Here is a 13565-nt window from a genome sequence, read left to right on the forward strand (position 1 = left end):
GGCTGTAGTGCTTCAGATTACATGTAATTACATATCTCACAATGCTCTTCCATATGAAATGAAAAACAAACAAATCGTCATTGAGATATCAGCAAGACGATTCTGATCTAGCCTTTTCTATTTTTAGGAATATGTGCTCTGTGGAGGAGCATTTGATCATGTGAGCCAGCCCATAACTGCAGCCTGAAGAGATGCAGCCCAAAATCAAACTGAGATTAAACGTTTTTGAATACTCTGCGAAATGAATTGCGGTCAGGATTGTAGACCATTGGAAAGCCAAGCAAAGCTGACCTCTTATAAGTCAGTAGCAGTTCTCGTGGGAGTGAAGAAAGAACAAATCCTATGGCTTTTCATTTAATTCTATGACCAGAAAATTGGGACTTCCTCATGGGGATAGTTTTCTAAGCTTGGCTACTGGATGGAACACAAATATTTACTTCATCTGTGATTTATAGCATATTTTAATTAATTTAGTGGTCTGGGATAAAGACCGATTTAAAGACTCCAGCCAACTGATCAGCACAGTCTTTAAGCACTCGGCCAGAGATACCGTCAGGACCGGCAGCCTTTCTAGGGTCCACAGCCCTCAGAATATTCCTCACCTCCTGTTCCTTCACAATGAAGTGGGCACTACAATTGGCTGGTGGTTATATTTTATCTATCTCTGATGTCTCCACTTCAAAGCAAGCAAATAAATGATTCAGTTCCTCTGTCAATGAAGCATCCCCTTCAGCAGGGATGACATTGGTCGGTTGATGGTTGGTAATTTGTTGAATCCCTTGCCACACCTGCCTCATGTTATTGCTATAAAAATTATCCTCAATCTTTCTCTTATAATCAGTCTTGGCCTTCTGAATACCTTTCTTCAGATTAGCTCTGGCAACACTGTATCTTGCCCCATCACTGGACCTAAAGGCCTTGGTCCTGTCATGCAAGAGGCGCTGGACTTCCTTGGTCATCCAGGGTTTCTGATTGGGATAGATCTTAATACAATTATCCACAGTGATAGTATCTGTGCAGTGTTTGATATAGTACAGAACAATTGCAGTGTGCTCCTCTACTCAGGGTGGTAAAAGATGTCCCAGTTTGTGTTCTCAAAACAATCCTGAAATTGTTGGGAAGCATCTTCTGGCCAAGATTTCACTATCTTTATTATAGGCAGAGCCCATCTCATAAGAGGGATGTATGCTGGTGTTAAAAGCAGTGACATATGGTCTGATTGTCCCAAATGTGGTAATTGTATAACCTTATAACCATGTTTGATGTTGGTATATACTTTCTCCAATATGTTTGCTCCTCTAATAGCACACTTAACATGCTGATAGAATTTAGGGAGCACTGCTTTTAAATCAGCTTGATTAAAGTCCCCCGCTATGATATGCACAGTATCAGGATACTTATTCTGCTGATTACTAACAATGTTTTTTTTAACAAATTTTATTCAGTTTTTCACATTAAAAACAAAAATCTCTTTTTAGTGGACAACATATTTCCAGGTCATACAAATATGACAGCAATTATACATTCATATATGCATACTTAATTCTATTATTACCTTTTCCATTCCAAATTTTCAATTAGGAGAGAAACAAACACATTAATTCTAGCCTCTTTCATGAATCTCAATCGAAACATCTTTTTGTTTCATTTCAATTATTTCAAATATAATCCTTTAATATTTATTTTAAAAATAAAGATAAACAATATGTTTTTGCATAATAATAATAATAATAATAATAATAATAATAATAATAATTAATAAGTTACCAATGTCTCTCCTTGCTTTTAATAGTCTATATTAACTTATTAATTTAGTTGGTCCTTTAGTCTGTCATATTCCCTTTCCATTACACATTCTATTTATAAATTCTAGATTAATACAAATTTTAACACTAAAGAAAAAAAAACAAGTATAGGTTTCCCCCCTTTTACTGCTTTGAGTATGATACCTCAATAATTAAAATATACCTTTATTCCCTCATCTTGATTCCCAATAAACCATTATTTTTAAGAAGTTACAATAATAATCATTACACTTTTTCATTTGGATTCCGCAGCATATTTTCCCCCCTTAATTTTTAATAAGAGTTATCAGTATCTATATTACTCTATTTTCTAAATATTTTTAATTTGCATAAATATTCTTATTACCCCTTGTCACCCTGCAGAATCCCCTTTTTAATTCATCAACCATTATCTCTGAAAAACCAATTTCTTTTCAACATTTTACTATTTCCGTATTTCTTTATTTCATGCACCTGTTTCTTACTGCTTCTCCTCCCCCTCTTTTCCCCATATCTTTTCTCATTACAGTTTATATCCCTCTCTTTCCTAATATCTTCCTTTCCCCTTTTCTGCTGGGTCTTTCTGCCTTTCCCAACTTCACAGGTATTCCCCCTTTTGATTGCCTTCTTAAATCTAAATTTTGTAACCTTCCTTCTTTCCCCACTTCTTTGTAGCGTTCTTTGTGTTAATTGTCTATTTAAGATGTCTTCTCCTTGAGTCGACTCCTCCTCCTCTGAAGCTCTTTCTTCTTGTTCTTCAATTGTCATTTCCATTTTTTCTAACATAGAGCAAAGTGATTCACCTCTTTCCTGTAGTAATTCTCTCATATTTTTAAGTTCCATTTTTAATTCCCGAAGAGATATCATCATTATACACTCTTACATTTTATGATCGTTAAAGTCCACACAAAAAACCACTTTTACTTTCCTTCTTTCTTCTTTCAATTTTCTAAAGTTCTCAATTATTCCAGTCCAGGGTCTATACCAAAAACATCAATCAGTCCCATAGTCAGTCTTTCCTTGTTTTTTTCTTTATTCTGGTTCTGCTTTCACTTTCTAAGATTCTTTGTTTCAATATTTCTTTAATGTTATATCCACACAAGTTCATTCAGAAACAGGATGCTTTCCCTTTTGTTTGAGCTCAAGTTTTTGTCAAAAGGTGGCACTCTCCATTGTACAAAGTCTTCACCTTTTTCCACTATTTTTTAATTTAGGGTTTTTCGAACCTCAATATTCCAGCACAGTCCAGTCTCCAATTTGTAAACTTTATTATTATTATTATTATTTGACAATCTTAAGTCCAGCTTTATTTTATGCCTGTTTATTGCCAAAATATTTTAGTCCAATTTAGTTAAATCTTTAGTTCCGGCTTCTTCCTTTCCCGGTTCGAAGCCCCACTTAGCTGTCAAAAATACTTTCTTATTTTTTTTCCTGTCCCCTTGTAATTTCACCGCTCACTTTTCTTTTCTTAAAAATTCCATGTTACCTTAATCCCGGGATACTTTTGTTTAGTTGTATTGCCTAGTTGTCCCGGTTAAGATGTTATCCACCTCTTTCTTCCCTCCTGCACAAATCTTAATCCAGCTGAATCCTCCTCTTCGGGGTGGCCATTTTAAACCACCGCTGCAGTCATCTTCGTGGGGAAAAAGACCAAGCCCAGGGGGGGAGATGCGGCTCCCCTCAACCTGGCTTGTGGCTTCCCCTTACTCCACCGCCCCTCCAAGGCAGCTTCAGCCCCTAATCGTAATGATTGGGGCTCTCCAACGAAAGAGCACGGACCATAGCCGCAGAGAGTCGCAATCTACGGTCCGTCAGCGAGGAGGCTCTGCCTTCTTCCCACTAACAATGTTATACAAGAATCCCAAAGCTATGGTAGTATTGGCACCAGGTGGGATATAGACTGCAGTAATCAAAACCACGCTGAATTCCCGTGGAAGATATATGGGTCTACATTTAAGAGTCATATACTCCAGATCCATGGAGCAGTGGTTGTCTACAGTCTTTGTACTGATACACCAGCTTTTGTTCAGATAAGGCTTAAACCTCCCTCTTTGCTCTTGCCAGAATCTCTACTCCTGTCCTGCTGGTGAGCTATGTAGCCTTTCAGCTCAACAGCTGCATCTGGAATGAGTGAATGAAGCCAAGTTTCTATGATTAGCAAAACACAGCAGTTCTTGATGAATTTAGTCTTTGCAATCTGTAGCCTTAATTCATCCATTTTGTTAGTCAGAGATCTTGCATTGGTAAGAAATATACTTGGAACTGAAGGCTTGTGTGGAAACTTACTCAGCCTAAATAAAACTCCAGCACAGCATCCTCTCTTCCTCTTCCTGTTCCTGTTCCTCTTTCTCTGCCTCTTCCTCCTTCCTGCAGGGATAGTGATCCATGCCTCCCTCAGGGTCCTAGCTGCCTTCTTCGGTATGTTATGAGAATGTATAAAATCATCTGTAATACCCTTTTCACATTTCAGTCCAATTTGTAGCAAGGCTTGCCAACTATAGATGACCCTTGCCTCACAGGATTCAATCAAGGAAAGAATCCAAAACACACACAGAATCATACACACAACACACTGAAAGAAGGTGTGGCCAGCTGCAGCATCCATGTGCACAGCCATCTTGAATACAAGATGGTTAGTTGTATTACTATGGGCTATTCATCAGCCAATTGGCATCCTCAAAATATGCTCTGCAAATATGCAACATTTCTGCCTTATCTGTCTATGGAGATTCACAGCCATCAGGTCATGGTTGTCCCAAAGGTGCTTTTTCAAATGGCAGCTGAAATTTCTTTGTTTTTCCTTGAAGACATTTTGCTTCTTGTCCACGAAGCTTCTTCAATTCTGACTGAATGGTGGATAATGGAAGGATTTATATTCTTTGCAGTCATCTGGTCATTAGCACTCCCTCTGAGAATTGTTGTGGCCACTTGGAGAACCCTGAGGGCACAGATGAACCTCCAAGTTACCTCAATGACTCTCAGAGAGAGTGCTAATGACCAGATGACTGCAAAGAATATAAATCCTTCCATTCTCCACCATTCAGTCAGTACTTAAGAAGCTTCTTAGGTGAGAAGCAAAACATCTTCAAGGAAAAACAGAAAGTCCAGTTGCCTTTTGAAAAAGCACCTTTGGGACTTTCTGCTTTATATTTCTAAGTGCTGTATTGTGCAAATTTCATAGCACCTTTTTCTCCTTTTTGGGCAGTTGTGTTTTTATGATTAGATCAGCCTTAAAAATTATTCTAAAGACAGTTGCCCAGATGTCACTGATATGGGAGTAGTCCCAGTTGTACTACTACGGGCTATTCATCAGCCAATTGGTATTCTCAAAATATTAATTCCTTTAGTCTTAAACATAAAGAGAGTGAAGGCAGCATATCATATGCCAAAATATGCATTTTAGTCTTGGTTTCAGGTTGGGATTTAGTGCTGAGACAGTCTTGGTTGTGCTTGCTGAAGATGTGTGGCTAGATATGGAGGTAGTGCATCCATTCTGGTGCTCCTTGATGTCTCCGCAGCTTTCAATATTTTCAACCATGGTATCCTGATGAGCTGGATCTGTGGGTTGGAGACCCTGTTTATGGTTCTCTTTCTTTTTCTGAGCTAATTCAGTCAGTATTGGTTGTGGAGAGAAATTGTTCCCTAGGTCCTTTGTATCCCCTCCTTTCCAACATCTATATGAAACTACTGGTGAGGACATCCACTGGATTGGGGTTCAGTATTATCAATATGCTGAGTGCACAATTATATCTTCAAACCTGAACTGGTTAAATGAGGCTGAGTTTCTGCCCTAGTGCCTGGAAATTGTGCAAGTATGGATGGGGAGGAACCATCTCAGATTCAATCCTACAAAGATCAGGTATCTACCAAACTGCCCAGATCTGGGAATATTCCATCTTTGACCTTGGATGGAGCTGCACTTCCCCATTCAAGGGGAAGTATGACCAAGGAAGTCTTTGCACATGTGGTGCACCAGTTGTACCCTTACTTGGAGCAGGAGTCCTTCAGACAATCACTCATGCCTGATTACCCACTGCAACCCAAGAAGTTATGGGCATGCCTCAATATGCCGATGTAATACTTCTGAGTGTGATTCAAGGTACTGGTTGTTATCTATAAAGGCCTACAAGCATAGGCCCTGATCACTTGAAGGACTGCCTGTCTCCTATAGTATGTATCTTCCTTGCTTGATTCAATATTGCAGGGTTGGGATGCTCTGGGATCCTTGAATTAAATCACATCATGTATCAGGATCCAGAAAGCATGTCTTTTTGGTAACATTGCCAAAAAGTGGAGGTTCCCCCTCTCCAAGATCTAGATGGCCCCTATTCTGCTGTGGTATAGAAGGGCTGTGAAGGTCTAGCTTTTCACCCAGGCCTTTGGTGAAGGAGAAAGAGACCCCTTGCTTCGTTCCCATTCAGTGCGTTGTCCTTGCCAACTTTTATATTCCTTTTTTTAAAAAAAAAAATGGTTTTATTGTATTACCCTAAATTTACTTATTGTGAACCACTTGGAGGTAGATGGCATATAAAGTTGGTAATAAATGAAGAAATAAACAAACAAACAAACAAACAAATATTATCACCAGAAAAGAGAATGGCTGATGCTGCAAATCAATGGCCAGCTTGTAATTTAATCTGCTTTACCATGTAGGGCAGTGATCCCCAACCTTTTTGACGTCGCGCGGCCCGGTACCGGCATCAGCTGGGCGCCGCGCCGTGAGCTTTCCCGGCATCAGCGCTGGCGCCGCCATCTTTTTGATGAAAACGTGCTTCCGGTGAGCTTTCTACCCGGAAAAGCTCACCGGAAGCACTTTTTCATGAAAAAAAGATGGCGGCGCCCAGCAAGCCGCGGCCCGGTAGGAGTTGTTCCGCGGACCGGTACCGTTCCGCGGACCGGTGGTTGGGGACCCCTGATGTAGGGGACTTACTATAGACAACTTTGCATTCAGGTAAATAGTAGAAGCAACTTGATGGTGAGTCATTCTAGAAAAAAATCACTAACACACCATGCAACAAACAGCAATCAAATGGATTGCAGGAGGACAGGACACTAAGCAGTTACTATTCTGTCAATACAGATACATATTTAAAAAGCAAGCCAGTCACAGTAGCAATCTCCATATCAAACAGAAGCCATCCCTCATATAAATAGCAGACATATAATATTGTTCTTAGCAAGAAAAGTGTGTGTGAGTGTGTATCTTACACGATCAACACAACGTGCAGATATTCTAGAACATAGCTAGACCTTGAGGGTCTAAAAAGAAAACCAGATGAAAACCTGTGTCATTTCAAATCACATACCAGAAATTGCAAAAAGTATATAAATTGTAGAGCCAAGAAATTTTGCACGATATTCCTTAATTGTATGAAAGCTTCTTTTAGTGGCAGTTCCATTATGTTTTATATGTAGCAATAAATTAGTTCAGGGAATATCTTAGTTCAAAAAAGGAACGTTGTTTTTCTTGGTGATTTAAATCTATTAAGCATATCACCTTGATCAAGTGATTCTGTCTGGTGTCCTACTTCCAAATTCCAATCCAGATATTCCCATCAAATGCAAATATTTGCTGTAAAACCTGAGATGTTACAGTTATCTCATGGGGAGGGAGGAAACGACTCCTTATTTGGGATGCAATTCCTAATTTTTTTTCATTTACCAGTGATCTATTCCTCATTTTACTCTTTCAAAATTAAATCTTTAAATATTTATTTTAATATTCACTTAGGATCACATACTGTACAATTAACTGTCTCCTTACCTTAAATGTTTTTTTAATATAAATGGAAAAGTATTAACAGTTTTCTATGCTGTATGATGGTATCTAAAGCAATAATATCTATTGATCTAAATAATTGAAAGTAAAATGTAACTCCTGAAACCAGATTGCTTTCCACCATGAAACTTTGGATGGTATTGTCTCTGCCTGAAGTCTACCCCATCACATTATGAATAGTTGAAGTGTTTCTCTATGTGTCTCATCGTTTGCATTTGCATGGCTCTTGCCTTTCTTTTTCAATAGTAAATTAGTGTGTGGAATCCAATATGGATGTAGGTTTGTGTGCAATTGGTCATCTCTTCACTTGCAGTTCAAAATGGCATAGACCCTATAAAGGAGACTGCACAAATAGCATTCTGTGTCCCATGTTATCAAGTTGCCTTAACAAGGCTTCTCCCCTGACCTGAAGCTCTGCTGTCATTTCTTTACTTGATGCGGCTGGCAGAGGGGAGCATTTCAATTCTCTTCCCCAAATGATAAATCAGAGCAGTATGATTTCGAATGTCTGCAATTTACCACTACCAAGACCCTTCAGGGGGAAGAGAGAAAAATGCAATTGAATTTATTCCAGCATGAATATCAATGAGAGTGAAAACAGAAAAATAAGGTAATGAAGAGACTAGGATTGGTGGTAGTAAAAGAGGAAGAGATAGAAAAAAGAAATGGAGCCAGAAAAAAAAATAAGAAAAAGCTACAAAAAGTAGGACATAATGATCTATCTACTCAACAATCCAGACTTTTTGGCATTATTTTAACATCAGACTTGCAAGTGCATCAAACTAATAGGAGGGAGGAAAAAATCTATGAAAGGTCAAAGAGAAAAGAAACAGAAAATGTTTTGATGCTGGTTTTGGAAAGAATTACAAGCCTTAGAAATCTTCTTATCTTGGTCAGAAATCTATATGTAACTCCCTCTCTCCAGTTTTCAAAGGGAGAAAGAGATTATAACATGTTCAGTACTAACACCTTCCATAGGATCAAAGTCCATACTTACTTCACAGCAATCTGTTGCAGGAACCACAAGAGTGAAACCCGTTATTGGATTAGAAAACCTTCCATCACTTACACCCGAGCTACTGCTTCATTCAAGTAGTTTATGTCCAAATTTAGCTTTGGGCTCAAGGTTTTTAAATTCTACGTCTTTTTAAGAGATTGATTCCTCCATCCTTTTTTTTTAGACACATATCTTCTGAGAGATATAATAAAAGTATATTGTTTTTCATTATTTCAGTAAAGATATTCATTGTTAAGGGATAGAACTGAGAGGTACAGGGCTAAAAAGTTCAGGGCCCTGAAATTCTCCTGCAAATAGTTTAAAATGGAAGATGCAGATATTATGTAGATGAGATATTTGTTATCCATTATACTTGTAAACCAAGCAGTTTCATAGAATGATAATCCCAGACAGGGACAAGAAGAAAACGGGGAAAATTGTTATTGTATTCATACTATTTGGACCCAGTTTACCAGTGCAAAAATATCTGCATTACTTTTAGCAACAGTTTAGGGAATGGCCACAGCCAAAAGAGCAATTAAGGTCTGTTATCTTGCTGAATTCCTGTTTCTCAATGTGATCTACATATAAAAGTCCTTTGCTTAAGCAGTGAAGCAGTTGAAGCATTCCTTCCTCAAATGAAACCATCCTATCATCTGATAAATACCAGGGTAACCTACACCAACATGAGCTTCTAGAAATCAAAATTGCAATCACCGTACTTGTAACAATGATCATAAACAGAAAAGGCCTATTTGCTGAAGATCAGGATGGAGGCCAGCTGATAAGAAAATTGAAATAAGTTCATGCATTGCCCTAAGCCATTGATTGCTTTATAATGAATAAATAATAAGTAGCTGAATTTATGCAACTAAATCAAAACCAAATAAACCACATTGTGGAATAATATAATATGTGAACTAGGTAAATTTGTGCAAAGCTGAGCAAAAGATACTACTAACCAATATGCCTGATAGCAAAGTATATTTTTACCTTCTAAAACCAATGCTTGGTTTTTCCCACACTTTTGAAAATAGCAATAAAATAAAAGAAAGGGAGAGAACAAAAATATAAAGCTGTGACATGAGCCTAACTTTAGATCTTTGAGCTGATGACTCACTCCATCAAGGAGGGCTTGTAGCAACTGAGTTGGCCCTGGATTTCTGCATATATACCTCACTGAGCTAAATATACAGATTGGAGAAGTTCTGTTTCAGTTTGGCAATTTCCACCTGTACTAGATTCCTTTCCATCTTAATTCTTCACATTTTTTTAGGAACCCTCTTCCTCCCCAAAACTAATACCCTTTGCTTTGAAAGCTCAGAAACAAATGCCAACTCTCGTGGGTTTCTTCTATTTAGAGAGTAACTATCAGAGGATTTACAGAACTAATAGTTCATCCCTATTATACATCCATGTTCACACCACAAATGTCTGCCAATCTAAACTGTTTCTGACCAGTGGGAGTTATTAAATGAGGTTATTTAGGCACTAGCTCTTATCTTGCAAGTAACATTGAAGTCCTCGTGCTCTTTATTGCCCTTGCTCCCATCCTTTGGTGTGGAGGTTGAGCATAGTCAGTTGAAACAAGGGAATCTTCTACAGCAGGGGTCTCCAACCTTGGCAACTTTAAGACTTGTGGACTTCAGCTTCACTGGCTAAGGAACTCTAGGAGTTGAAGTCCACAAGTCTTAAAGTTGCCAAGGTTGGAGACCCCTGTTTTGCAGTATGGCAAAGCAAATGAGCATGGCTGGGGGATTTAATCAGAGGAACAGCTTAGAGCATAGATGTAGTGTCACTGCAAAGTATAAAAGTGTTTTTCTATACAACCCTATATATCTACTCAAAAATACTATCCATTTTATTACCATGTTTTATTATCTAACCATTGATAGAATACATCCCAGATTTTATAAAATTGTTTATCATCTTGTTCTCTGATTTCAAATGTCAATCTACTCATTTCAGCACATTCCAATATTTTCTTAATGATTTCCTTCTGTGATGGTATTTTCTCATTTTTCCAATTTTTAGCAAATACAATCCTAGCCGCTGTTAATACATTTACAATCAGGTATTTCAATTCTTTACTATATATTTCAGGTAAAATTCCCAATAAAAATATCTCTGGTTTCAAATCTATATGCTTTTTTGTAATTTTTTCCAACCACGTGTGGATTTTAGTCCAATATTTTTTAGCATCTGCACAAGTCCACCACTTATGGTAATATGAGCCAGGTGTCTGATGACATTTCCAACATTTTTCCGATTTGTTCAAACAATTCAAAATCTTCAGGTTCTTCTAGACCTTAATCCACTTGTGAAATAACCAATTGCAATTCCAAATAAAAATAGTAGGAAAAAAGAAACCAAATAGTAGCAATAATAATAATAATATTTCTTCAGGTTCTTGTATACCTTAATCCAATCAATTGGCTAGATAGCAGTAAAAACTCAAAAATGGAAGAAAAAAGCATAAACACACACAAAAAAAGAAAAAAATGTTAAATCCTGAAAAAAGGCAGAAAAGTAAAAGGTAAAAAACTAAAAAGGAGAAAAAACTTTATTCAGGTTCTTCAACACCTTAATCCAATTAAGAGGTCTCAGGTACAAAATGATGCATAAGAAAAAAAAAAGAAAGCCACAAAAATAAAAAACCCCAATATGTAAGGTAAATAGAGAAAAAAAAATACAGGGAAGGGAGAGAGAAAAAAGAAAAGAGGCTACTGCAAAGAGTAAAAGTGTTTTTTATACAACCCTATATATCTACTCAAAAATACTATCCATTAATTTCAGTTGGGTTTATAGGATTGAGGCCTTAAGCTTGGAGCAAAGGCTGAGCTAGGCAAAAGTGTGAGAAAACTCCCCAGAATGGTAGCCAACATCTAATAGGATTAGGGCAAGATTTTGTTTTCATGTGGGCACCAAATCTGTTCACAAAATTGGTTTAAAAGTGAGCAAATAGGGTGATACCATGAATACAGCTCAGAATGGCATGAATTGGGAAAAGTGACAAACATTAAATGGGAAGATACTCCTTTAATATTATTTTGGAGAGCTTCTGGGAATATGCATAACCCCCCTTGATTTGATGGACTGTTATTGATTGCTGTTGTAGAGCGGCGGTTACAGAAGGGAGACTGAGCCAGGCTAGGCTAACATACTTTATTCATTGAATAAAGAGTCGCCGCGGCTTCAGGGGCAATCTGACAGCCAGCTGGCGGCGACAGCTGATGCCGTTTGACAGCTCCCTTTTATAGCCGGCTGTCAAACGGCATCAGCCAATGGGAGCGATCGGCGCTCCCGCTCAGATGGCGGACCAGAAGGAGAACTGCAGGCAGGTTCTTAATACACAACAATTGCATTGCTGTATTTTGTTTTTGTCATGTTTCTCTGCTTATGTTTTTACCACCAGAAGTCCGTTATATAATTATAGCAGTATAGAAAATGAAGAAAGAAATAAAAGTTGGTGCAGAATCCCATCCTGGGCATCAGTGTATTAGATTACATTTCCCATTGTTTCAAGACAACATTTTGAATTCCTTTTTATCAATATACCATAATGAGCAGCCAAAGGATTTAACAATGACATTGCTATTTACTTGATCATCTGCAGTGAATAATCGTGCTTCAAAGCAAAGGCATAAAATATTTTGTTCACCGGAGAAGAACTGGAGATGTGACAATGTTGGTGGAACATTCAGATCTCACGCAAGGATTTGTGGACCATATAATAGCCTGCTGAGCTGGATTAGGTCCATGGGCTGGACCAGAGTCTCACCTTATCTTTATCTTTATCTATAAATAAGAGCATAAAAGATAAGAGTAAATAGATAGGTAAAATGTGGGCTAGCCTCTTTTTGAAATTGGAGAAAAGGAGCAAGTCCGAATGATTAAAATAATATTTAATGCAGTCATGATTATGACAGGACTGCTTCTCCATTCTGATAAATAATGCCTCTTAATTAAAGCTGGGAACTTTCCTACTTGAATGTTTCTTCCCCATCAAATGTCCATCTGGGTTCAGTTCCAAGTGGGGAGGAAGACACAGGAACCATGGAAACTGTTGAGGTCCTGGGCAATTGAGCACATGGGGGAAAGAGAGAGGGGAGGGGTATGGGAGAGGGGGAGAGGGAGGGAGGGAGGGAGAAAGAAATATTTATACCTCTCTTGGGCTTTGAACTTGCTTCCTGTTCCTGTGAAAGATATGTATTCTGATTGGTTGTCAGACTCCGATGGGCCATGCAAGGGGATTTCTGTAGGCTGTCTTGAGTCCCAGGCTTGGTTGAACCTTGCTGGGTGATACAATCTTCCCAGGTGCCATGTAGTGAGATGGGTAAAGGGCTAATCCTATTATGTCCTGAGGGTGAAGGTCTTTTGCTTTGTAGATAAGCTGGCCCAGCCTTTTGTCTTGTAGATAGGTTGGCTCCAAAATGTCTGCCGGAGGGGGAGGGGAGCAGGGAGCTGAGGCTCTGAGTGTACGTCTTTAGAAACATGTTTCTCCTTTAGGGAAAATATAATATTCTGCCTTTTTAATATTTCCTAGAGTATTTCATTTTTCTAGGAGAGGGGTGGGTGCTAACTTTGTACAGTACAATTTTTAGAATTGTTGAAAGGATCTGGGAGACCTGTATAACATATCAATATATGACATCCATAAATGTTTATCAGCCAGCAGACAGACAGGGAAAAGAACAGTACTGGTTGATCATCCTTATATTCTAACAAAATGCAGGAGGATGAATCTAGAAGCAGTGCAAGCTGACACTGAACACAAAATATCTAAAATCCCTGGAAATGTGCAGGTCTCGCCTAACTGGTGAAAGTGGTTAAAGGACTGCTTCAGGGCAACAAGAAAAATCTGTTGATTATTTCCATGGTTACCTGTTAGGAAGACAATTCTCCTCCATAACAATTAGCCATGGTAGAAGGGGCACTTTAACATTTCCTAATAAAAATGGAAGAGGCTGTTGAAAACAAAGGGATTAGGTGAGGTGTAAATGAT

The sequence above is a fragment of the Notechis scutatus genome, chromosome 6 (assembly GCF_049901735.1).
Source record: "Notechis scutatus isolate UNSWTSFEM ecotype Mainland chromosome 6, rNotScu1.2, whole genome shotgun sequence".
NCBI classification, from domain to species: Eukaryota; Metazoa; Chordata; class Lepidosauria; order Squamata; family Elapidae; genus Notechis; species Notechis scutatus.